Raw genomic sequence first — 26,139 nt, forward strand, 5'->3', positions numbered from 1 at the left:
TAAATCACTTCACGATATATCCAGCAGTTACATATATCTGAAAATGGTAGATGCATTTTTATAAGTATTTCAAAGTATTTCAAAAATATATTTCAAAAGTTAAAGTGATTCTAATCAGGAGGACAAAGGAGGGGGGAACAACTAAGCTGTAGTGCCTCTTCACCTCACGGTACAATACCTTGTGCAATACTTTTTGTAAATAGTCAACAGTGCAATAGACTCAATACTTGAAATGTGCAATTCACTTGTATTTTTATTTTTTATTCCTATTTATTCTATTTATCCCCTTTGTATATTTTATTTATATTTGTCTCTGTATTTATATATATATGTGTGTGTGTGTGTGTGTGTGTGTGTGTGTGTGTGTGTGTGTGTGTATATATATATATATATATATATATATATATATAACAATTCTGTAACTGTAACTTCGGTCGTTGCTGTGCTTTTTTTTGGAAGTCGAATTTCCCAGAGGAACCCACCCGAGGGATTAATAAAGTTCTATCTTATCTTATCTTATCTTAATCAGGGGCAAAAGAAAAGGAAAAAAATAGAGAAAGAAAAGAATAATATGCCTAGTTAATTCCTTACTATTAAAGTTGATATCACTGAAAATGGGCACATATGAAAACCAAATAAGATTTTATAATCAAAATTCATTGTATGATGTCTTCCTCTCTCTTCTGCTCACATCTATTAGAACAAATTACCAACACAGAATAGTCTTGCCGGCCGGCAAGTCTGTCTTATTGTGACACCTACAAGTGTATGGTCACAATTGTAATTGGGTTTAAATATTTAGTTATGTAAAAGGCATTGTGATATTGCACTTTTCAGTTGAAGTTATGAGAATGTAATTATGTGGTATCGCCAATAGGGGGAAGTAGCTGTGAGTGCGATAGGCCGTTGCAACGCTCTTGCACCTCAGACGAGGAAGAGCCTGCAGACCAAATGCAACTCATGGCTCCTGTCTTTACTTTTCTGTATAAAACAGGTTAGTAATTTGAGTTAGCTGACTCCGATGCCCATATAAAGACAAGAAACCGTTTTCTGTCTGAGTTTAAAGACCATAAATTTTGTGAGAAAGTGTGTTTTTATAGCCTGAGAAAAAGCTAACCTTCCCGCCAGTTGTAATGGAAGCCGCGATTCCACTTGTAGTGTAAAGAGGTAGCTGATCTTATTACATATGTTTTATTTCGTGACAAATGTAGCCCCGAGACACACCTCTTTTATCCTGACATTACTGGAGGGTTTACAGTTGATAAAGATGCTTTCAGCATAACTCAAATCTTACTTATTGTTTTGTTCAAAGTAAACAGTCTGATGTATACGGTTTTGTGGGCAATTGCAGGATATGGTTGTTTATTGTTTACAAGTGTAATATATGTTTGAATCTGTTAAGATATAAAGAATGTACAATGGTAATATAAGCAGGTTGGTTGCAGTGTTAACATTGCTGCACAGAGATGTTGTTGATGCTGAACAGCAGCAGAATGTAATTGCTGCAGATTCATTGTAAATAAGGAGACCGATATACTTGTACTCACAACTTATACTTGTGAGAAAACAAGGCAACCAAATGGGCTGGATGATGGGGGGGGTGTTACAAGAGGAATGTGTGTCTGCATGAACAGAGAAGAATGCTGTGAAATTCTGTTTAATAAAACAGACGAGGAACAGCCTGCAGACCAAACGCAACTCATGTCTCCTGTCTCTACTTTTCTGTATAAAACAGGCCCCACAGAAGGCCTTTAACACTATCCTAAAACTAAAACAAACCAAACTTTGGAATTTGGCATTTTATCTTTTATGTTCATTTGTTTTTTCTGTTCCATGCCAACATTCCTTCACTGGTTCATTTCAAGTTTTAAGTTAATTTAATGAAAAATAATTCAATCAAAAATGAAAAATAGAGTAGTGCTGCACAATCCACGCTCTCTCTAGCTTGCTCACCCTTTTGAAATGCATATAAAATGCCCTGTTCTTTGACAGCACCAAGTAATAATTATTCATAAACTTAGATTTTAATTTTTACATGGAAACAACTGCAGTTTTGTTAAATAATCATTTTAAGCTTTTATGTTCAGAATCTTTAAACATTAATAACCATATGCTGTATGCATCCCTTTCTGCCTCCTGGCTCTGAAAAACTGAAAAATTACTGATTTAAAACACTGCTGACACAACACTGTAACAATTGTAACTGATTGGAGTTTGGATATTTTTAATTTATGTTGCTAGGATGCTTCTTCACAAACATGTCCTATAGTGCAACAACATCATTATCATTAATATGGACCCCTTTGATGGCACTTAATGGGCACGCATACCGATCTAAAAGCTCTCTCAACCCCCACTGACCATGCAACTTGTTGCTTCTGGTGTCGCTTTGGAAGATGAGGAGACATATGGACACGTTTCGCATTTGATGTCAAGAAAAATGTGATGTTTTGTAAACTGTGTGGTGCAACTTTCCCCTGTAAAAACACAAAAAAAACCCTATTTCAATACAATAAAATAAATATGCACATATTTTCAAAGCCCAACAATACCAACTTCCTGAGATCCCACACACCAATTAAGTGGCAGACCAGTCAAAATTACCTTGAATCCTCTCTGGCTTCCTGCACATGGATGCGTATACTGCATATGTCATCCAGCTCTTGAGGCTTTTCCTATGCATCTATTACAGAAACTGCCTGAATGAACACTTTTCCAGCTAAATTGAAAAGATTAAACTTGTTTCAACTTCTGGCCAATCTAATCATAGTTTAGATATTCTCCACAAAAGCCGAGCTAATGAAAACTTTTTAAGCATGTGTACAGACGCTTCTTTGGTTGTTTATCCTAAGAAACCATGCAAATACATTTGGAAACGGAAACTTTCAGTCAGTGAATTTCAGGGCTGTTTGAATGCCACAATGCCTTTGAGTTCCATTGTACTGAGGTGAGCCAAAGCCAGTATCTCAAAGTCGCAACAAAATCACGCTAACACTGTTATCTCTATATAGAATAAAAGGATAAGACATCCCTTGGTGTTTTTGGAGTCTTCATGACATGGTTTCAGATATATGGACGGACACACACTGTCACAGTCTGGCGAGGGCAGACTGTATGAATTGAAAAAGGACCCAAAATGCAGACTCCAAGGAACAGGGAACAAAACTTGAATTTTAACAAAAAGCGAGCCGTTTAATATGGCTGGAAAAAAAGGTACAAACAAAGGGCAAGGCAAACTGAAGCAAAATTAACACAAACCTAAACTGGGAAATCTAAACAAACAATAAGAAAAACCTAGACAAGAAACTTGGAAGCATGGCATAGGAAACATGGCGTGGACAACAGACGACCTGACAATCACACACTGAAAACAGAGGACTTAAATACACAGGAGGTGATTAGGGGAAGTGGAGACACATGAGGAAACAGCTGGCACACATGAACATAATGACGTCACAGTGGGAGAGTAAAACTGAACATGATGAACACAGAACACCAGACCTCTTCACAATAAAACAGGAAACATAATGAGACATAGACATGACAACCCGAACTTGACAACGTAAGACACAGACATGAAACGCATGAAGAGCAGGGGAGATTTAACATGGTTGGAAACACGAGGGGAAAATAATAACTAGAAACACTTAGGCATAATAATACAAACTTGATAACATAAGACACGCGGCATGAAACACGAAGGTTGAGGGGAAACTTAAATACAGGGGAAGAAAACACAAGGAGTCTAATAACCAAATGAACTTAGATAACCTAATGAACAAAATAAACTCAAACTTAAAACGCTGGGTCAAAAGACCCAGGACCATGACACACACACAGACACACGCACGCACACACATACATGGCCTTGAGGCATCAGCTTGCCTTTGTGAGAGAAGAGTAGCCAGGGCCATCCTTATCATTGCTTGATGATAATATAGAAGGTGGGATGCTTTTCTCCCACACTGAGAGCAGATAACAAAGAAAGTGCTGGACTGTCTAAGATACCAAGCCGCAGACCAGCCTCCCATCCTCTCCCTCCTCCCTCTCCACTGTCGCCCACCCCTTCTTTTTCTCTGTTCCCTTTTGTTGTTTGAGAGACGCATCAGATCGTGTTGCAGAAGAAAAAGCGAACAGACGACAGGTGATACCCCGTCTGCTTGCAGGTAAGGAATGTCAGATGATATTAAGATGAAAAAAGGACAGAGGAAAAAGGAAAGCTCGGGAGAAATCAAAGAAGATGTGCGAAACAAGAAGAAAATATCCATGTGCCTTTTGGATAAAGTGAACATTTTGAAAGTGATATGCAGAAACAGAAAAATTAAGATAAAATTGTAGAATTAAAAAAAAAGGCAAAGACTTGACGTTCAAGACATGAAAGCTTTGCTACTGATAAAACAATCTGAAGAAATCAGAAGGTGGGAAGTTGAGTTCACAAAAGTCAGGCATCAAAAGTTTTCCAAAAGCTTAAGTTACTTATGTTTCACACCTGTTGGGTGAAAAAACACAAAACGGAAAAACTGAACAAACAAATGATCAAGTTTATGTTGTAATAACTGAACTGGACCCTACACTATGAAGCTCAACATATCTAGGATGGGTAGCCATTATCTAGCTTCACTTAACCTAACCTCAGTATTCAGATTAAGCAGTCACATGAAGGTTTCCCGATCTCGTTACAAGGCATCTACATGGAAGTGTTGCTAACGGTGCCCACCATCAGAAAAAAAGCATTAATAATCAAATGAGCTTTTTAAAAATATTAATCCGCAAAGCAACTGAGTTCATAAAGAAAGATCTAATATGGGAAAATTATGAACTATAAACAAATATAAAACTATAAAAATGGTGCAGGCAGAGAGTGACGCAGCTGTTGCAGATAAATCGGCAGGGTGATAGGTGTAATAGGAAAAGTGCTGTATAATAACATAGTATTAAATGGCTTACATGAATATGTGCGACTTTCTTTAGTTTTATTTTTTTCAGTATTTAGTTAACTGAAACTAAATACTAAATACCAGTACACCTAGCTGGCCCGCAGCTAGGTGTACTGGACTCAGTGGATTGAACCTAATGTGGCCCACTTGTAAATTGGTATAAATTACATTTGAATGTTCGAGGTCCACGGTCTCATAATCTCCCCTGAAAGTCTGAGCAGGGCAGCTAAATCTGACAGATTTCAGAGCTGAGAGAACTGAAGAGGCTTGCAGACTGAATGGGGCAGGGTAGACGTTTGACGTGAGAGAGACTTCAAGTTTCGTGGAGAGAAGACAGTTGTGTATGGCGTGATAACTTTTCACAGTTCTAGTTTTTACATTGATTAATTAACAAAAATGTGTTTCTGATTTTGTTGTAGTCAACTGTGAGCTCAGTTTTAAAATACCGGCAATGATGGGTTCCGTGCGTTTCTCTGTTTTTTCCCTCTTTAAAATATTTTTCTTATGCTACAATACTTATTCAGTGATTTAGACTTGTTAGGTATATATCAAATGTTAACAGCTTATTCAAGCGGTTCTAAAGGGGTTTGGAAAGTCGGAGGTTCTAGTTTTAATGGTGCCCACAATATATTCATGATATAACACAATTTTAGCAATATTTCTGTAATATTACAACTACTGATGATTTTGATTTTTTTTTACTTTTGTTTCAAACACAAGCCCTTACAAACTGGACATGTGACATCTACAATGTGTTCTTTTAATTATGTTCTTCCATTAACAGTACAAAAGTGCCAACTTGTTTCAAACGTAAAGAAGTTACGACTGTCCACTGATCACCTTTATCCTGATTATTTCATTTATTCTTTTTATTCCTGATTATTGTGTTCCAGTGTTTAACTAATATCTAATGTACTTTTTATTCCAAATTTTATTTCATTGTATTTATAACCTGAGTAACCTGAATCTGCAAGGTAATGTTAATATGTAAATTTCAGTATTATTTACACATACCTTTAGGAACCAATATGAACCAAGAATGATTTTAAAACAACAAAAATATCAACTTTCCCATAATTGTTGTTTGTGAGGATTCATTTCCATCGCCTCCTTTCATATTTAAGGAATAATTGTGATTCAGATTTACAAAGCTGTAAATCACTTCCAGAATATCTCTTCAGCACACACAGGGATGCGCTGCTATTTGATGCCTGGAGCCTCAACACCTGTTAAATACCAACTTTTGGCTGTGTGTGTGTTTATGTGTATATACATACTGCCTGTGACACATGCAAAACACAGTAAGAAAAAACCACAGCAGCACACTGAGCTGCAGGTCCAGTGTGTGGACCATATGTTAACAAATGTGATTGATGGGGATCCTCTAGAAGATGGCACACAAATACATAAAGCACAGGGAGACAGGGCTGGCCTGGTGTGGTATAGGATTTTTGAATGGTGTTACCGCGCCAGATCCGCGGCCCCGAACCGTAGTAAGGAAACCTCTGGCAGTTACTTGACTCGCAGCCGGCAACAGCTTACTATACAGGTCAACTCCGCTAGCAAGAAGATCGAGGGATCCCATCCCAGCCTTGCCGTAATGGTCCATTTGATTCACCTTTTATTGTTTATTTTATTTTCACTTAATGAATACGGGACAGACTTGACTGGGGGAAAGAAGGGGAGAAAGAAAGAGGGAAAGAGAAACAGCTGAGAAGAGGGACGGGGGAGAAGGGCAAAAGACAAAAACCAACAGAACGGGCAGAGAAAAAAAAATGCATATATCAATCACCTGGATCACCTGCTGAGAAAGAAAAAAGAAAGCAAGCAGAAGAGAACAAGAGTAATAGAATAAACAACATCACAATGATATATGGGAATATGACAGTAAATACTAAATGTTAAACATTATTGTGCAGCACATAAGATCAACAGAACACAGTGTGCTTTGAGGTAGGAGCCAAAAAGGGTGTAGTTTGTGGGTGTGATCACCCGTGTGTACACCTGTGAGCATGGACGCGCTTGTTTTTTGTTTTTTTAAAAGGTTCCTTCATGTAATAATCTGCTAGAGGGTGTGGGGGGGCCACAGCCCCGTCCTCCAGGGCGTGAAGCAGGTGTGGAGGAGATCAAAACTCCAGACATCCAGAGGCCCCCAGAACACAAGAGACCAAGGAAGACCAACAGAGGGGCAGCTGCGCCACTGTCCCGGAAAGAGCTGAGGAGAGTCCCAAATGAGGGCTCACTCAGCAGCCGCGGAGCAGAAGCCAGGGGGAGTTGCAGTGACGCGCCCGTGAGCTCCGCCGGCAGCCAGCTGCGCCTGAGTGACCGAGCCCCAGGCCGAGAGGCCGGGGGCACCCCACCTCCGAAGTGGCCCGAGCGAGCCCCAGGCCCCAAGCCCCGATAAGCGGCCGCCAAGGAGTGAGCCGGTGTGTACCTGGACGCCCATCCCCGGACACAAAGAACCACCAACGCACCGATGTCTGAGGGGGTCCGCCACTGGCAGGGGAAGTGGTGGTAGGGGGAGATAGGCCTCCAAACCTTGGAGGGCCTGAGATGTCCCCAGAGAGGTGGCGCCTGACACCCAACCTGACATATAGACACAGACATACAGGCACACACAGATACAAACATCCATTCCCACCCTCATGCTCTCATATGCACTTACTCCACACTCAACCAACGTGGAGACAGACATAAAGAGACGTTGTACACACGATCACACTCCCCAAGCGTACTCTACAAACCGGGTCTAGGTGCCCCCGCCCCTGGAGGGGGGAACTGCACCCAGACCCAGGTGGTGTTTCCCTTTTCCCTGCGGTGGGGGGAGGCAGACCGCCCCGACTCCGCAGCAGCAGGAAGGCTCCACACTCCAGACCGCAGTCGGACGGCCAACTCCTCCTCCTAGTCCTAGCCCCCCCGCTCCAGCAGGTCGCAGAGAACGGGGGTGAGAGAAGACTCCGAACCTCCCTCCACCCGCTCATTGTAATGTTGATGCATGTGTGTTCTAAGGTGCATTTAAAACCCAGGAGGGCTTGGAGCTACCTGCCAGAGAGCAGCAGGTAAGCGCATGGTCCCTCCTGCTAGCCCTCAATGTCTACGTGTATTTAAAATTGAGAGGTGGGCAACGATGCCAGGGGTGGGGTGTACACCCTGATGGTACTTTGGACTCCGTGTATCGTGCCCACCCCCAAGATCCTATATGTATGTGTAATGAGAGTGTGAGTAATGTGAATGTCTAAGTTGTGGGATAAAATTGAGGCAGAGGCAGCCAGAAGTGGACAGAGGGGGGGGGGGGGGTAGCCTCCTCTGCACCCTGGTGACATACCCCTACTCCAAGGCCCTGCATGTGTGGGTGGTTGTGGTGCAGCGGGAAGAGGGAGGCAGCTGGAGATGGGGAGGGAAGGAAGGGAGGGGCAAGTGACCCCTCCCTGGGGCCAGCTCCCCCGCTGACCCCAGTAGGCACCCCCATACTCCGCGACCCGCCAGGGAAAGGGGGCCAAGGCCCATCCAGACCGGGCCCAGTGCAGCAGCGCCGCCCGGCCCCACAGAGCCCGGGACAGTCCACCCAACCCCACCACAGAGAAAACTGCACCCACCCCACCATCCACTCATCTTCCAGACTACATAAGACAATAAACACCCAGGCTGAGATCTTCCTCCACCTCTCCTGTATCTCCCCCTCCTGCAGAGGGAGCTCCTGAGGAGAGGAAAGCTCCTGCAAGATGTGACAATCTCCCCCACCAGTTGAAGAGCCCCCCAGGTGGCTCGACGCACCGGCGGCACCCTGCTCCAGGGCTGGGCCCCCATGCACCCACCCGCCCACAACCCCGGCAACACACCAACCAGGACCCAAGCCCCCGAGGCCCAGTCCAGGTCCCAGCCCAGAGACGGAGCGCCCCCAGAACCTCACGCCCATCCCGGACCCACCCAGGGGCAGCCAGGCTACCAGGTCAGTAACCCACGTCCGTCAGCACAGACCCTCCCCTAGCCCCGCTGCACGCAGCCGCGAGGAAACAGTCACCGGAGAGCCAACAGAGCCCCTAACCGGACATGACCGCTACCCCGGGTTGAGCCCCCCAAGGAAGATGCCTCCGGGGAACCCCCCGACGCCCTAAGCCTGTCCCTACCCCCACACCAATCACAACAGTGAAGGTGGGACCAAACTATGACCCCCCACCCCCACTAGGTGATGGAGCTGATCAAAGGAGCCCAGAGCAATTGATCTGATGTGGTGGCAGAGGCTGTATCAAGACTAATGTAATCTAATAGATAATTTCTATATTGGTTAGAATTAAGATTATTTTTATTTTTCCAGTTCATGAGGACTGTTTTCTTGGCTATGCATAGGGCAGTGAAAACCATATGGGCGATATTCTTTTCTGAAGTGACATTATCTAAGCTGCCCAACAAACACACTAAGGGGGAAGTTGGAATGTTACATTTCAGACACTTCGATAAGTCTTCACATATCTCGCGCCAAAACTTCTGAACTGGTGGACAGAACCAAAGAGCGTGGATATAATTGTCCGGTGAATTGGTTTGGCAGTGTGAGCATCAGGCTTCACCCTTAAAGGACCATGCCTGTAACACTACCCCCACTCTGGATGATAATTAAACCCTTAACATCATTCCAGCACATGAACCCCCCATTAACAAGGAAACATACAGCATTCAATGCGGGACAGCAGTCGTGCCCCCAGTCCAAAAATGGCGATCCTTAGGATGGAACAATCTTGAAGTAGACAACTGTCCATATTTTAAGCACAAGAAAACATAGGATGTACAGGGTTCACTTTGAGGAGGGTGCAAGTCAATGTCCATATCCCGCCCTTCACATAGACAGTATTCATAAAGAAAGACATTAAGGCACTACAGCTGAACGTTTACCCCTATATCCAGCTTTACCTCATTAGTATAAACAGTTCAAACAATAACTTGCAGCCCGTCGACAGCCATGTTGCCAGGAAACAGCAAGACAAACAAGCCCAACAGTACACGTAAGAATAGCCCCCTGTAACAACTCAATTTACAACAGTCATATCACTTAACATATGTAACATGAACAATTCTTTTTCTGTTTTTTCTTTTTTTTTTTTGAACTACTGAGCAGGGCAGCGATCCGCCTACACCCCGACTCAGTTAGGACATACTAGCCTAGTGACTGACCCAGTCACCAAGCATGTCCGGCGCCCGCCGCACACGCTGTGGTCTGGAACGGGATGTGGACCTGAAGGAAGGGTGCTGTTCTGGTCCTTCAGCCCCATCCACGTAAGGCTGAACAGGGCTGGCTGGCAACCCACTACCATCTCCTTGAGCGGGTGGCGGAGAGCCAGCTCTCAGGGAAGCACCAGTATCTGGTTGATCTGCCCCAGCTGGGGTCTCCCACAAGTCGAAGGGGCCGAAATCAATGTCAGAATCGCTTTCGTCGAGCGCTGGAGGAGGCACCTCGGTGGGTGCTGCCTGGTCGGAGTCTTGGAAGACCCAGCTGTTGTCCAGCGGCGTTCTTGAGTGATAAGGCTTGAGTCTGTCGTGATGAACCACTTTAGTCTTTGCTCGGGGCCCCTTTTTAATGCAGTAGACTAAATCATCCAACAGGCCCACTACGAAGTAGGGGCCCTCATAGGAAGGCAGAAACTTGCGAACCTTGTGCCGCACTCTCTTGGTCCCTTTGATCAGATGCCACACTGCAGCGCCGACTGGATACTGAACTTGGCAGATATTCTTATCGTACTGTTTCTTAGCGCGCTCAACAGATTTCCCGAGAGCCTCCCGTGCCAGTTGGTGGGAAAGCTCCAGCCTTTCCCTGAGTTGCACCACATACTGTGGTGTAGTGCAGTTGGGGGTGTCGTCGGCCGGCAGACCCGCGACCAGGTCAATAGGCTCGGTTATCTCTCGGCCCAGAAGCATCATGTTTGGGGTCAATCCTGTGGAACTGTGCTTAGTTGCCCGATAAGCCATGACAGCATAGGGGATCATTATATCCCAGTCCCAGTGGCAGCGCTCCGCGGTGGTGGCTAAGGCCTTCTGCAGGGTAGCATTAAAACGCTCTACCTGGCCATCGGACTGTGGATGAAAGGGCGTGGTGCGTGTCTTTTTGATTCCGAACAGTTCACACATCCCCTGGAACACAGCCGACTCAAAGTTGGTGCCCTGGTCGCTATGCAGAGACTGTGGGGCTCCATATCTACATACCCACTCCGCAACAACCTTTCCTGCCACCGTGGGCGCTTGTGCATCGGGGACTGGATAAGCCTCCACCCACTTGCTGAAGTAGTCTTGTACCACCAATATGAATCGGTTATGCCTTTCTGTTTCGTTCAACGGTCCCATCAGATCGACTGCAATCCTCTCCATGGGGGCGCCAACACGTACCGTGCCCATCGCTGCCTGGGGGGTTTTTGGGGGCCGCGCCCTTTCAGCACAACTGGTGCAAGTGCGGCACCACAGGGTCACATCATCTTTCATGTTGTACCAGTAGTACCTATTCTTCAAGCGTGCCAGGGTCCTTTCTGCCCCAAAGTGGCCACCCACTGGGCCATCGTGCATCTGCTGCATTACGGAGTGACGATAGGCGTGAGGCAGAAGGATTTGGGGGAAAAACACATTACTTTCTGTACAGTGGAATTTCCTCACCAGCACTCCATCTTTTAGGTACAGTCTCTTCCACTGCGCCCAGTAGGCTTTGGTTGCGGGGCTGCATGCCGCTACATCGGCCCAGACGGGCCGACCTTCCCCTTTTTCCTTCCATTCCCAAACTGGGCCTATATCCACATCGTTCTTCTGGCTAGCCAAGAGCTGTTCTGGGGTCCAGCCACTGAACAAGCTAGTGTGATGGGACTCATCCACCCGGTGGATATTTGGGCAGGTGTCGTGGCTACTACTGGAACAACAGTCCACTGCTGCTACGGGTGCACACTCTGGTTCTGCTACCCGGCTTTTCTCATCGGTACCATCAGGCCCCACTACCCCCACTGGGGGCTGCCCTGGGGGGGGTCATGCTAGTACCACAGTCCTCTAAGTTACACTGCACACCTTTATGCTCGAACCGGTCGCTGTTGATGGTGGGCTCTGGGAGTGTGCACGGGCATGAAGCGCGGCAGGGTCTCCTGGAAAGTGCATCCGCATTCTGGTGGTTTTTCCCAGGTCGGTGCAGCACCTGGAAGTTATACTCTGCCAGCTTCTCCAACCAGCGGGCCAGCTGGCCCTCGGGCTCCCTCAGCCTGGTCAGCCAGCGGAGGCTGCTATGGTCAGTCCGGACAGTGAACGGCCTACCCAGCAGGTACTGTCTGAAGTGGGAAGTGAACGCCACAACCGCCAGAAGCTCTTGCCTGGTCGTACAATAGTTTTGTTCGGTAGCCGACAGCCGCCTGCTCCCATAGGCCAAGACCCGCTCTTCGCCCCCTTGCACTTGGGAGAGAATCGCTCCAATCCCACAATTGCTGGCATCAGTGTCGAGGAAGAAGTCACCCTGGTCCAGTGGGTAACCCAGGACAGGGGCTGCCGTAAGCCGTCTTTTTAATTCCTGGAATGCTCCCTGGCACTCGGCAGTCCAGTTAAAACGGGCATACTTCTTAGTGAGTTCGTGGAGGGGTTTAGCCACTGTGGCAAAGTCCTCCACGAACCGGCGGTAGTATGAGGCTAAGCCAACAAACTGACGCACTTCTGTGACGGTCCGCGGTGCAGGCCAGTCCGTCACCTGCTGGACTTTCTGGGGGTCCGTGGAAATACCTCCAGCAGAGATGATATGGCCCAGATAGGCCACCTGCTCCCGAAACAGACAGCATTTAGATGGCTTCAGTTTTAGGTTGGCTCCACGCAATCTGATGAACACTTGCTCGAGCCGCTCCAGCATCTGGGTGCTATCCTGGCCCAGGACAATGATGTCATCTAGGTACACTAGGCATGTCTCCCACTGCAGCCCAGCCAGGACTCTGTCCATAAGCCTTTGGAATGTGGCCGCTGCGTTGCACAGTCCAAACGGCATCACATTCCACTCGAACAATCCCTTACGGGTACAAAATGCAGCTGCTTTTCGGGCTCTGGGGGTCATCTCTACCTGCCAGTACCCTGAAGTCAGGTCTAGTGTACTGAAGTACTTGGCAGTAGAAAGCGTGTCAAGGGTGTCCTGGATGCGTGGCAGGGGATATGCGTCTTTAAGGGTTCGCTCATTTAGTGGTCTATAGTCCACGCATAGTCTGGGACTCTGGTCCTTCTTCTTCACCATCACAATTGGAGCAGCCCAGCCGCTATTGCTAGGTTGAGCTAGCCCAGCCTCCAAGCTCTGCTGTACTTGCTGGTCGGCCGCTATTTGTTTGTCCCCTGCCATCCTGCGCGGCGGGTGCTTAACTGGTGGCCCTGGCGTGGTCAGGATGTCATGCTGAACAACACCAGTGCGACCAAGGTCATTCGGGCCAGTGGAGAAGACATCACTGTAGGACCTCAGCAGGCCTGCCAGATCGTAGCGGGCAACGTGAGTCAAACCGGGGCTGCTCTCGGCGTAAAGGGCCTGCAAATGGCTTGGTACAGAAGCAGGGGGAGTACCATTAAGTTCGAGGGCTGCCAGGACCCTTGGTGGGCGACCCCCCGACCCCTCCAGGACCTGCACGGGCTGAAGAACCCCTGCCACGGCACCACGCTTTAAGGTGACAGCTGCGGCCCCAGGGTTAAAGACTCTGATTGGGATGCTAGAGGGTTTACTAGGTTGCACAACTGCGTGAGCTACCAGTACTTGGTGCTTCTCCACAAAGCCCTTTGTAGGGCTTAGCATCATGTCTCTATGGGCGGCACAGTGGGAGCTGGAAAACCCGGGGACCACATACTCGCAGCCTGGTTCCAAAACCATAGTGCGTGCCACCCTAACAACAAGCACCTGGGGTCGAGGGCCCACGCCAGAACATGGTATCTTTTCATTAAACAGGGTTATCTCTTGGCGGCCGTAGTCTAAGCAAGCGCACGATTGTTGCAGGAAAGGGTGCCCCAGAATAACTTCAGTGCCTTCAGCCATGTCGGCCAAAAGAAAGTCTACATTTTCAACACCGCTCCCCACCTGTACAGGCAGGTTGACCTCGCCCAGAACGGCCAATCCCTCTGGACCAATGCCTTGTAGAGTCTGAGCAATGGATGCCTGCACCTGAGGTCTTGACTCTGCGGGGATGGTGTTAAAATAGTGGAGGGGCAGCACATTCCGCCGTGCACCAGAATCCAGCAAGGCCCGTATTTCCCGTCCCTGTATTGCTATCTGGACACACATCACATCTTGGCCTCCGTTGTGGAACACTGTGCCTGGGTCAGGGGCTGGGCCTCTAGCAGCTTTTACAGGCTTTTGGGCAGGTGAGCGAGGAGAGGGGCAGTTCCTCTGTAGATGTCCTATGCCGGAGCAGTTATGGCAAACAGCCTCCTTCCTGCTTGACCTGTTAGATGTGCTCCAGCTTTGGCGCCCACGCTGGATAGGTCTTTGGGCCCTCTCCGGTGGTTCATAACTTAGCATATGAACACTCTCCCGTAATGCAGCTGTTCGGGTCCCCTGTGCTGTAGAGACTCGTGGCCCTGGCTGCATAAGCTGTGTGACTGCCCTGGCGGCCCTTTTCGTTGTCTCGAACCTGTGGGCGATTTCATAGGCTCTTGCCAGGGTGCGTGGTTGTTCTTCCAACAATTTCTGGACCATTTCAGCATCTGCCAAAGCATTAGTGAAGATCTCTACAGCAATGCAGTCCTGCTCCAGCTCGGAGCGGTTGGCATACACAATGGAAACCTTCTCGTATATATCATCTCTGAGGGTGTGCAGGGCCTCACCTGGTTTCCGGATTCTCTGCCGTAGCTCAATGCCAATGGCTGCTGCATGCTCTGAACACGGCCCATAGGCAGCCTCCACCTCCTCCACAATCCTCTGGTAACTCCAGCGAGCAGATTTGGGGTTTTTGTGGATTATGGCTCCAGCTGCGCCCCTCAGGCTGAATCTCAGTTGGACAGCCATGGTGTTCTCCGTCCAGCAGTTGGCCTTTGCACAGGTCTCGAACTGATAGAGAAAGTCTTTCCATGACCCTGACCCATCGAAATGGTCTGGTTGTAATGTGGGAATTTTCTCCTTGCCCCTCGTCTGTCCATCAGCACTACAATCTGCAAAACCCCCGTCTTGCACTACACCAGGAAAACAGCCGCGTGGCCCTGGCATGGCTTGTTTTGAACTGTGACCCTGGTCATGCTTGCAAAGCCCACACCCCCCATCTGGTGCTGGTATTGCCATGCGAGTTGTTGGGGAAAAATAGCCCTGAGCTGGCATTTCATAGCTGTACTGCGCAGGTTGGGGTATACCCGGCATAATGGGTAGCTTCGCTGGCTCAGTAAACTGCGTTTTTCTAGGGACACTGCAGGTACAGTTCATGGCGGTGAATGGCTGGCTGCATGGCCGAGATGTAACAATCCGAGGTGGGTGATCATGCGAGCCATGCTGTCCCACTGTGAGCGGTGTAGATGCAGTGTTACCAGGGCCTTCGCAGTCTGAGCACTGCAACTGCTTAAACTCACTGCACACTGCATTCTGCTTCGCTATTGGTGTTAAGAAAGGGTTGGTGTGAGCTGAAGGTGGCGGGGTGAGATGCCATGCAGCCTCAAACTCCGTCGTATAGACTGCTGCTATGCTCGCCGCTGGCGTTAACTCTATGTCCGTGATGAAGGGGTTGCTGCTGTGGATTCTATTGTTTACATAAGTGGCACGGTCCACATTAGCTGTGCCACTCTCTGGGGTTTCTGGCAAAAATGGGTTGCTGCTCTTACTGAAGTACATTCCCATGCCATCCCCTTCAGCATCTCTCGGAGCCGCCATTTTCTCTGTCGTCCGAGGGAAAAGAGAAAAAGAAAGTTCGCTCCCTCTCTCTCGGCGCTTTGCGGAGTTTTATCCCGGAAAAGAGCCCCCAGTGTTACCGCGCCAGATCCGCGGCCCCGAACCGTAGTAAGGAAACCTCTGGCAGTTACTTGACTCGCAGCCGGCAACAGCTTACTATACAGGTCAACTCCGCTAGCAAGAAGATCGAGGGAGGCGTAGGAAACTGCTTTACCGAACCTTTATTTCTCCTCCAAGGCACGAACACCGCGTACAGTGGGCTGAAACAGTTTACTCACAGCGGGCATCACCGATACAACTTTGGCTGCCGAGGGAGTTATTATATTCCTTTTATTTACTTTCTCTTCGTCTCTTCTGTAGTTAACCGTTACTTTTCTTTTCCTTCTCCGCTCACCCTCACACACCCGACAGGCAGTTCCGCTACACACACCCGCATACATTTCCCATCAGGCTTCACCCTTAAAGGACCATGCCTGTAACAATGGTAACCAGTGTGCCTACATACTCATTGTCATTGGCCTTCACTTGGTTACCCAGGAACAAAAACAAATTTAACTGAAGTAACTTGCTCAACTCTAAGAAACATCTATTCCCATTAATCTCACACTGCATTTTAGGTAGATTTTAATTTCAGTGCAAAAACATAACAGAGTACATTGACAATATGCATGTATCTGAACTAGCCTATTGCCACTCAAAAAGAAGGAGCAGGATATTCTTAGCTTGTTTACCATTTACTGGAGTTTCAGAACAACAGAGATTCATGTTAAACTAAATGAATCTGACCAACTCCATGTAAACACACAGATAGATTAAAGCATGGATGAAGTGCATGCATACACAGTCATGTGTACAGATCAAGTGTTTGAGATGTAAGCAAACTGAATCTACACATTTACCTTTCAAAGCCGAGTTGGTTGAATAGCCTTGGAGTAGCCTCAGTCTGTGTGTCTCAAAGAGGGGGCAGCAGAGGATAAAGACCTTTCTAATAGCTTCTTTTCTGTGTTGCTGCCTCTGCTTGTATTTCTCCAGCTACAACACCATAGCAGACAGGGAGAGCAGGCTGCTTGTTTACCTGACACTCTGCCTGTCTAAAAAACACACTGCTTGGTAACTTGTGTGACTGCTTGTCTACACCTTTCTGACTATTTACCCGTCTACGATAAATGTCTGCCCTCACTGCTCACCCGTACACCTGTTAATTTACCCCGGCTGTGTTTTAGTTGAACTGTTTAACAGTAGGCTAGCTTTTCTCTCTCCAAGTGCTGACATTAGCATAGTCCTTCCTCCTCTCTTACCTGCATTCAACTAACCTGTTTGGCTGTGTTGCCAGCATAACGTGCGTGTGTGTGCGAGAGGGTGTGTGTGTGTCTCTGTGTAATTGGCACTTTTTTTAGCTTCTATGATGTAATCCTCTGCGGTTATGTTTTACATTGGTTGCTGTAATCAGACACAGACACACACCTTACACACAGTAGCCACTGTACTGAAAGCACACTTGCTTTCACTGTAAAAATGAGAAGTTGTTGCTACCTCTACAACAAAGCAAAAGAAGCAAACAAAATAAATCAATACAAATTTAAAAATCTTACAGACAAAACAGTATACTGTAAATGCCATAAAGCACCGTGAACATAAATTGTTGTGAAATGTGGTGCAATAGCTTTCACTGAAGCGGTGTAAAGAGTGAGTCATACAACAAGCTCAGAGCTCCTCCCATAAGGTTGGACACTGGATATGGGCACAGTCTTAAAGAAACTGCTTGTAGAGCTCCAATAACAATGGCAACTGGAGACAGTCCAAGTAGGCTCTGAAAGGTTTACACCATTACAGATGTACTGTATTGACACTTTCATGTCTGCTTTGTTAGAAAGACAATTTTCTTTTCTTTTAAAAAAGTCTCATAGCCATTCCATCTGTGAATAACTGATTAGAGTTGCTCCATTGTTCTGGTCTGTAAGTGGTTCAAAACAAAGCGATTTATAAATAGTGAAAGGGAATTTTATGACCCCATTATTACACAGACAGCTACTTTATCATCATCACAATGATCTTTCATCAAAGGTAAAAACTGAAAGTTTTCTACAAGGATTTTGAGATTTATTTAGATAGTAGCAATGACAAAAGCTCAAAGCGCTTTACATCATAAGGTAAAGACCCTACAATAATGCAGAGAAAACCCTAACAATCAAACAACCCACTCTGAGCAAGCACTTTCAGCAGAAAGAAACTTCACTAACTACAAATTACAATTCAGCCTCATCCGTTAACCTATTGAAAACAATGAGGTAGTTAGTAGTTAGTTAGAGAGCTAGTTTTGTATTTTCTAAATAGGTTTTATTTTTATAAAAGGCTTACTTTTTGTTTTAATTCCAGTTTAGTTGCAGTTTACAGAGTGGATTTTCTTATTTTAGTTTAGTTTTTATTGTTTGAAAATCTTTAGCTGAAGTTTAGTTTTTATTAGTTACTGTGTGAAGGGCATATGTCAGAGGTAATATTAAAAATAAAAAAAACATAGTATAGGTACTCCAATAAAAACAAACTTTTTGAAAGCAGCTGAATTGCAATATCTTAGACATTTAGAATCTCAAAAAACACATCCATTGATATGAGGTGCCGAAAGGGACATTATTACTGAAACGCTCTCACACACACAACTGAAACGCTCTCACACACACTACTGAAATTTTAGCTCTCACACACACAACTGAAACGCTCTCACACACACTACTGAAATTTTAGCTCTCACACACACTACTGAAACGCTCTCACACACACTACTGAAACGCTCTCACACACACTACTGAAACGCTCTCACACACACTACTGAAATTTTAGCTCTCACACACACTACTGAAACGCTCTCACACACACTACTGAAACGCTCTCACACACACTACTGAAACGCTCTCACACACACAACTGAAACGCTCTCACACACACAACTGAAACGCTCTCACACACACTACTGAAACGCTCTCACACACACTACTAAAACCAGAGGCATTTCCGCTGAACAGGAAGTTGTTTCCTGACAAGGAAACTGATGGAAAAAGTGGTATATTTCAAAACACCACAAGGATGTCTACTCAGCAACCTGCTAGTACAGCAGTCCCCAACCTTTTTTGCGCCACGTAAACGATATAAAAATAAAAAAACGATAAATACCATGAAAACCATAGAAATGTGTTCGAATTTTTGTGGAGGAATAAAACCCATTACATAGAAAGATCTCAGCTTGTGAAGGGATACAATAAAGGTGGTATCAAAACTCCAGAATTAGAATTTATGGTTGGCACCCTTAGAATTAAATGGTTAAAATCTTGTCTGTCACAGCCAGACTCTACTTAGCTCCACATCCCATGATTCTTGTTTAATAAAATAGTATACAGGATTAGACTTTATTTTGAAATGTGATTTTGCGGCAAATAAAATCCCCATAAAGATATCAAACTTTCCAAAACAGACGTTGCATTTTTGGGAAAATGAGATTTACCCACAACTTCTCCCCATAATTCAACCTTATGGAATAATAGGGTAATAACACTTAATCAAAAATCAATTTTCAAGAGTGACTGGTTTGAACAAAAATATTATATTCATAACAGATTTGTTGGATGATAAAGGTGTCATTCTAAGTTACACAGAACTTTCAGAAAAATATTGTCTAAACTGTTCTCAAAGAGAATATAACAAATTTTGTGAACTGGTCCCACTGCCTCTGCTTCATTTGATTAAAATTTTTATGATATACAATAATTTCTCATCAGTGCTCCCAAATTTATTGCTAGGGCAATGTCAGCTGTTTGATAAAAATCCAATAAGAAATTTGTTAGTAGTTTCTTCAAAGACAGAATATTTCATAGTTACAACAGAATGGTTACATGGCATGGTTCTAATTTAGTTATTTCATATACACTGGATAAAGCATACAAAAAATTTATGAAATAGCCTATTCTACCTAAAGTTAAAGAAACACACTTTAAACAAAACTAATACTGTGGCAGAATTTCTAAAAAAAGAGATTTGGCTTTGAGGTGGATCAGTGTTCTTTTTGTACTGATGAAAATGAAACCCTAGAACATCTTTTTTTTCTATGCCCTATCACACAATGTATTTGGTGCAACTTAAAAAATTCGATTTCCCTAAATATTAATTTGAAATTTTGTGAGGTTTCACCAGAGATTCTGGCATTTCGGGCAAAATAAATTTATATTAAAAAATCGATTCAGGATTTTAATGAATCGATTTCACGTTATCCAAAGCCAGAATCGATTTTAATCAATAAATCGATTATAAAAACCCACCCCTAACTAACAGGTTGCTGAGTAGACATCTGTGTAGTGGTTTGTTTGAAATCTAACACTTTTTCCTTCAGTTTCCTTGTCAAGAATTAACTTCCTGTTTAACTGAAATGCCTTCCTGTTCAACTGAAACACCTTCCTGTTCAACTGAAATGCCTTCCTGTTTAACTGAAATGCCTTCCTGTTAAACTGAAATGCCTTCCTGTTTAACTGAAACGCCTTCCTGTTTAACTGAAATGCCTTCCTGTTTAACTGAAATGCCTTCCTGTTTAACTGAAACGCCTTCCTGTTTAACTGAAATGCCTTCCTGTTCAACTGAAATGCCTTCCTGTTCAACTGAAACACCTTCCTGTTCAACTGAAATGCCTTCCTGTTTAACTGAAATGCCTTCCTGTTAAACTGAAATGCCTTCCTGTTTAACTGAAACGCCTTCCTGTTTAACTGAAATGCCTTCCTGTTTAACTGAAATGCCTTCCTGTTTAACTGAAACGCCTTCCTGTTTAACTGAAATGCCTTCCTGTTTAACTGAAACGCCTTCCTGTTTAACTGAAATGCCTTCCTGTTCAACTGAAATGCCTTCCTGTTTAACTGAAATGCCTTCCTGTTCAACTGAAATGCCTTCCTGTTTAACTGAAACGCCTTCCTGTTTAACTGAAATGCCTTCCTGTTCAACTGAAATGCCTTCCTGTTTAACTGAAATGCCTTCCTGTTCAACTGAAATGTCTTGGTTTTTCAGTAGTGTGTATGAGAGCGTTTCAGTTGTGTGTGTGAGAGCGTTTCAGTAATAATGTCCCTTACGGCACCTCATACATTGATGCCTCATCAGGCAACTCATAACATTTCACCAAACAAACAAATACCAAAACTAAGGAAAATGTTTTCTCACATCTACTTTTAGTTTTTTGTTTTAGCTAACTAACATTGCAAGAAGAGGCTCAGACTGGATCCCTGATGTATCGGCTTGAACTGAAACCCGTTTGTAACACCTGTTACACATGCCACAGACTTACTGTCCTCATGTCCTGCACCACCCTCTCATACTTCTCTGCCAGTCCTAACTTTCTCCTATAATACCACAGTTCCTCTAATCGCACCCTATCACATGGCTGCTTACTTTAATGCTTGTGTAGTCACTACAGCTCTGCACAAGAGCAAATATTTTTTTCATACGTTTTTGCACATTTGATATAATCAGTGGAGAGAAACTAATATATGAGTAAACACAGTACAAGAATGACAAGCAGCATATGGTGCAGCCAGCCAGAAATGAAACTGTGGACCCTGGGCATTTGGACCTATGTTTTATGCTTTTTAACCAGTTATAGTAAATGGTAAAGATAATTCACCAATGGATCCTGGAGCAGCCTTTGGGGCCAGTGTTCTCCTTAGTAATGGGTTGAGTAATTAATGTTAGAGCTAATGATTTTGATAAGTAATGATACACCAATGATACTGCAACCATGACTTTACAGAAGGTTGTTTTTGCAGAATGTTAGTCATCAGTATATAAGTTAGAGGATAGAACAAGTAATCAAAAGAAATATATAAATAATGTTAAACCAAAATATACAGTCATTATTCAATCCTCATACTTTGGCCTCTTGGCATTGCATGTCTTTTTCCATTGTGTCCCTTTTGCAGTGAAACTGTCATCGGGTTCTCTCTGAATCAATATGCTTGTCTTTAATAGGCCTTTCATTAGCAACTAATCAATAACCTACCAGCAAAGGACAGCCACTCAGTGTACAAACTTCCACAATGTTTTAGCAAGACAAAAGGTGGAGAGTTCTCAGAAGAGCTGACAGCAATACATTAAAAACATTTGCGACTGAATTACCATGTCTAATGTAAAAACACTTTTTAGAGATAATTAGACTAAAGATAGAGTTAAAAATTTTATATAAAATCACAGATATGCCGGAAAAGAGTGGAGTGCCCACTTTGAGTGGAAGAGGGCATGCATACAACAAGGTAAAAACCTGGGGAAGAAAATGGCAATTTATAGTTAGAACCAGGTCAAAGAGCATTAACAGACCAAGACCAAAGTGTGTAAATGTTAACTTTCAGATAAGAACCACCATGGAGACTTGCCATGTTCAACGTGATTGTTTAAGGTACCCTTGGTTTAACTGATGGATGTTTTTAATTTTTATTCTGCTTTTTTTAATATGGCTCCTAAAGAGCCATTTGGCTCAGAGGATTGTTATAAACTGCACATAAGTTCAAATTAATTACCAAGAGTGTTGAAAGAGGGGCAACTATTTTCGATTGTGGTCTATTTGTTAACAAAATGAAATGCTGAGAGCAGTAGATAAGTGTGCCCTAACTGTTTAACAGTTGTCATATCTCGTATTCATAAATCTCATACGAAATGATCAAGTGGCCTTGGATAATTTAAGAAGTGTAAATACTGCAAAGTTTATATCTATGACTTACTGTGAAGTCCAGTCTGAACATTCAATTTTTACTTGAACATACTAAAAGCAAATGGTAACAATATGTTTGTGTAATTTTTAGTCTGATATTTTGCATTACATCTGTGTTTGACCCTACTATCAGGTATTTTAAATATTTAGGAGGAGTTTTTATTATTATTGAAAAGTACTATATTTTAATGGTAAATTTCTATTATTTTATGGTATTTTTTCTGGTGTGCCAGCTGCAGGAATATTACTTTTTAAAATGTAAAAATTTAATGAGATTTTAAATGAACAGCAGTTGATACTTTTTTTATATTTAAGCCAAGTTTTGAATGTTTTATGCAGTGGAAGTGGAAGAAGTTGAATCTGAACATAAGCAAAGAGAAGGAAATGAGAGTCTGGATGGCTTGGAAGTCTGAGTGCTGTGAATAGGGTTTCACGTAAATATGTTAATTAAAATGAGTTTGAGGGACATTTAGAATTTTATACAGTTATTTTTGGTTCAGAGGTTACTTCTTCCAGTGTGCCAGTGTTATTTGTGCAGCTACGCTTTGTGCTGCTGCGCATTACAGGCAGCACTGTTTTGATTTTATGATATATAAGTAAAACTGAATTGATTTGAGTTCCTTGACAAGAGGCTGTCACACTATATGGTGAAATATTAATTCTTAAAAAAAAGCCATTTTGACATTGTTGTTTGATTTTTTTTTTCTTTTAGTTGTTCTGATGAGCTTTTACCATTTAAACTGATGCTTCCTGGAAAATTACAAGATAATCACCAATAATTTTTTTTGGACTACCTCAAGGTGTCACAGACAAATGCTAAAATGTATTTTAATCATTCTTTTTTTCTGTCATATTGTAGATTGCATTAGCTGGGCAATTATATATTTTATATTGCAGTTTAATTGCATTCCTTTAACAATAGCCAGTGTTTTTCCACTATAACGAGCACCAACTACTAAGAACTGATGGTTGCTAGGTACCAAGTGCAAAATTATTTAGATGGTGTTTTTGCAATTTTATTTTATAAATATAGCCTTTTTATGGATATCAAGAATATCAGGACATGCAAGAAATGACTAAATGCTAAATGATCTATAAAAAAGAGAGAGAGAAATGGGAAAAACCTATTATGGACAAGAAGCAGAAGTCCTGCTGCCAAGCATGCTGTAAACTGCCAGGACCGGAGGAGTCTGGTTTCTCATTTATATGACACTAGACAAGATACTTACACTTTATAATTAAATCATGGGGAAAATTCAACAGATCTGCTTCAATCTTCAATCCAGAATGTCTCAAGACGTCAACATTTCAGTCCAAAAGTCAACACAAATTAAATTTATAAAAGCAGACATTGGTTTATGTCCACAAAAAGCTAAGCTAAAAAGGAGTGATGATGAGTTGTGGTCACACTGCCAAGTCATCCACAAATAGCCAACAGTGGAGGAGGCTTGTCTGTCCTTATATGCCATTAGGCATGAAGATGATAATTTTCTAAGTATAAGACTACATACTGGGCCAAAAGTGGGGGAGGCTTTAATTTTCCTGCCTCATCCATCCATAGGCATGAAGGACATGTAACCAAATTAGTCTGTAAACTCCTCTTTCACTGTGGTCTTACTGGCAGGAATTACATTTTAATGTCATTTGAAACAGTTTAACACCCCACACCAGTCAGGAGTTATTGGACACTCTGTCTTATAGTGTAATTAAATTTTTGGAGGTGTGCTGGTAAAATTACCAAACACTGAGTGTGTGTCTGTAAATAGAATAATAATTTCGGCCTTTCACCTTATTAGAAATGACTTCACTAATCACAAATACACTAGATCTTGATAGCATTAATTAAACACATCTACATTTTAAAGTAAAATGTGAAACTGTCTGACCTTTCTAGTGCACCTGACTTTAAGAGTCCCATTACAATCCGAGTGCTGCTAATTAACAAGCCGATTAAACACTTTTTAGATTAATTACAGTGGGAGTTGTTCACTGACGTCTGCCATCTCATTCCCTAGAGGAGAGTGCTCCAACCATCTTAACCATGGTTTTCACTCTGTTCTGTCAGACTATTTTACAAAGTACAGAGATCCAAAGAACAGACAAAAACTCATAATGAAATATAACACAAAAGAAGATAACAATATTTTCAGACATTGTTGTTCATTAAATTCAATTAGACAACTATCAGATGAGACCCTATCAGCAGGTACTTGGCGTCACCAGGAGGGAAAAACTCCCTGTTAACATGAAGAAACCTCTGAAAGGATACCTCAAGGCAGATTTGGGATGCATTGGAGAGGTTATGTCGCTTGGCTAGCCCAGGAACCCCTTGGTGTCCTCCCAGAGGTAGAGGCAGAGGCTCGGGGAAGAGAAATCTGGTCAACCCCACTTAGACTGATGTATATAAGATAAGATAACCTTTATTAGTCCCACACGTGGGTGCCGCAGCCTGCCACTGAAGGAGCTGCTCAGTGCTGTAACAGTCTCCTGCATGGGGTGGGAGATGTTGTCCAACAGGGATGACAGCTTGGCCACCATTCTCCTGTCACCCACCACCTCCACTGGGTCCAGAGGGCATCCTAGATAGGGATGGGTATCGTTTAGGTTTTATCCGATACAGGTGCCAAACCGGTACTTTTGAAACAGTGCTGATGCTTAAACGGTGCTCAAACCGGTGCTTAAAGAATGGAGAACACAAATTTTGTCCTAAAACCTCTCACCTTTAGCTGTTTTTTTTGTAAAAAGATAACAATGTTAGCCTTTTCTGCAGCTATAGGGCATATATGGTATCACTCTTGGCTGGAAGCAGTGCTTAAACAATGGAAAAAACACAAACTTTGTTCAAAACCCTCTCATATTTAGCTGTTTTCCACTTTTTCTTTGGTCATTTTTGGCCAGGGTGAAGGGAGTATCTGCCATCAAACAACATTGAACATCCCAGGAACATTCCAGAAATGGAAGGAGTATGGCACAACTGTAAACCTACCAAGACAGCCAGGGAATCTGTCCATAGGACAACTATTAGTCGTGCACTGCACAAAGTTGGCCTTTATGGAAGAGGGCAAGAAGAAAGCCATGGTTAACAAAAACCATAAGAAGTTCCGTTTGCAGTTTGCCACAAGCCATGTGGGGGACAGAGATGGGCAGTAACGCGTTATTTGTAACGCGTTACTGTAATCCGATTACTTTTTTCGAGTAACGAGTAAAGTAAGGGATTACTATTGCAAAAACTGTAATTAGATTACCGTTACTTTCCCGTAGGAACGCTGCGTTACTGTGTTACTAAAACCGTGATTTTTTTGCGAGAATGTCTCATGACAGTGACATAAGCGAGTGCGACATTCATGACAACAGCTGTGTGCAGATCAACAATGGATAATATATCGAGTACCGGAGAGAGTATGAGCGTGCAGCGTTTAAAGCGTGGAAGTACTGACCTTACTTTAAGTTTGATTCCATAAAAAGTGACAAAAACATTAGTGTCCATTAGCATTGTGCTTTACAGGTGAAAATAAAGCAAAAGGACCGCTAGTCTTTGATTTTATTTATTTTCTGCTGTGTTTTACTTGCATCTATTTGAAAGACTGAGTGTAAACACAAAAAAATAAAAATTATGTGCTGGAATGTGCAGA

General features: G+C 43.7%; 1 protein-coding gene across 6 annotated transcripts in view; it reads right to left on the bottom strand.

The window, feature by feature from the left end:
• naaladl2 (N-acetylated alpha-linked acidic dipeptidase like 2) overlaps nt 1–26,139 on the bottom strand; it is a 549,411-nt gene that overhangs the window by 438,433 nt on the left and 84,839 nt on the right. Inside the window, exon 3 of one of the 6 annotated variants that reach the window (XM_082524417.1) lies at nt 16,677–16,809. The exons of the other annotated variants lie outside the window; for them this stretch is intronic. The gene's annotated coding sequence lies outside the window, so the exon portion shown is untranslated. The remainder of the gene's footprint in view (nt 1–16,676; nt 16,810–26,139) is intronic. 6 annotated transcript variants of the gene reach the window in all.

The sequence above is a fragment of the Aulonocara stuartgranti genome, assembly GCF_965226115.1.
Source record: "Aulonocara stuartgranti genome assembly, chromosome: 23".
NCBI classification, from domain to species: domain Eukaryota; kingdom Metazoa; phylum Chordata; class Actinopteri; order Cichliformes; family Cichlidae; genus Aulonocara; species Aulonocara stuartgranti.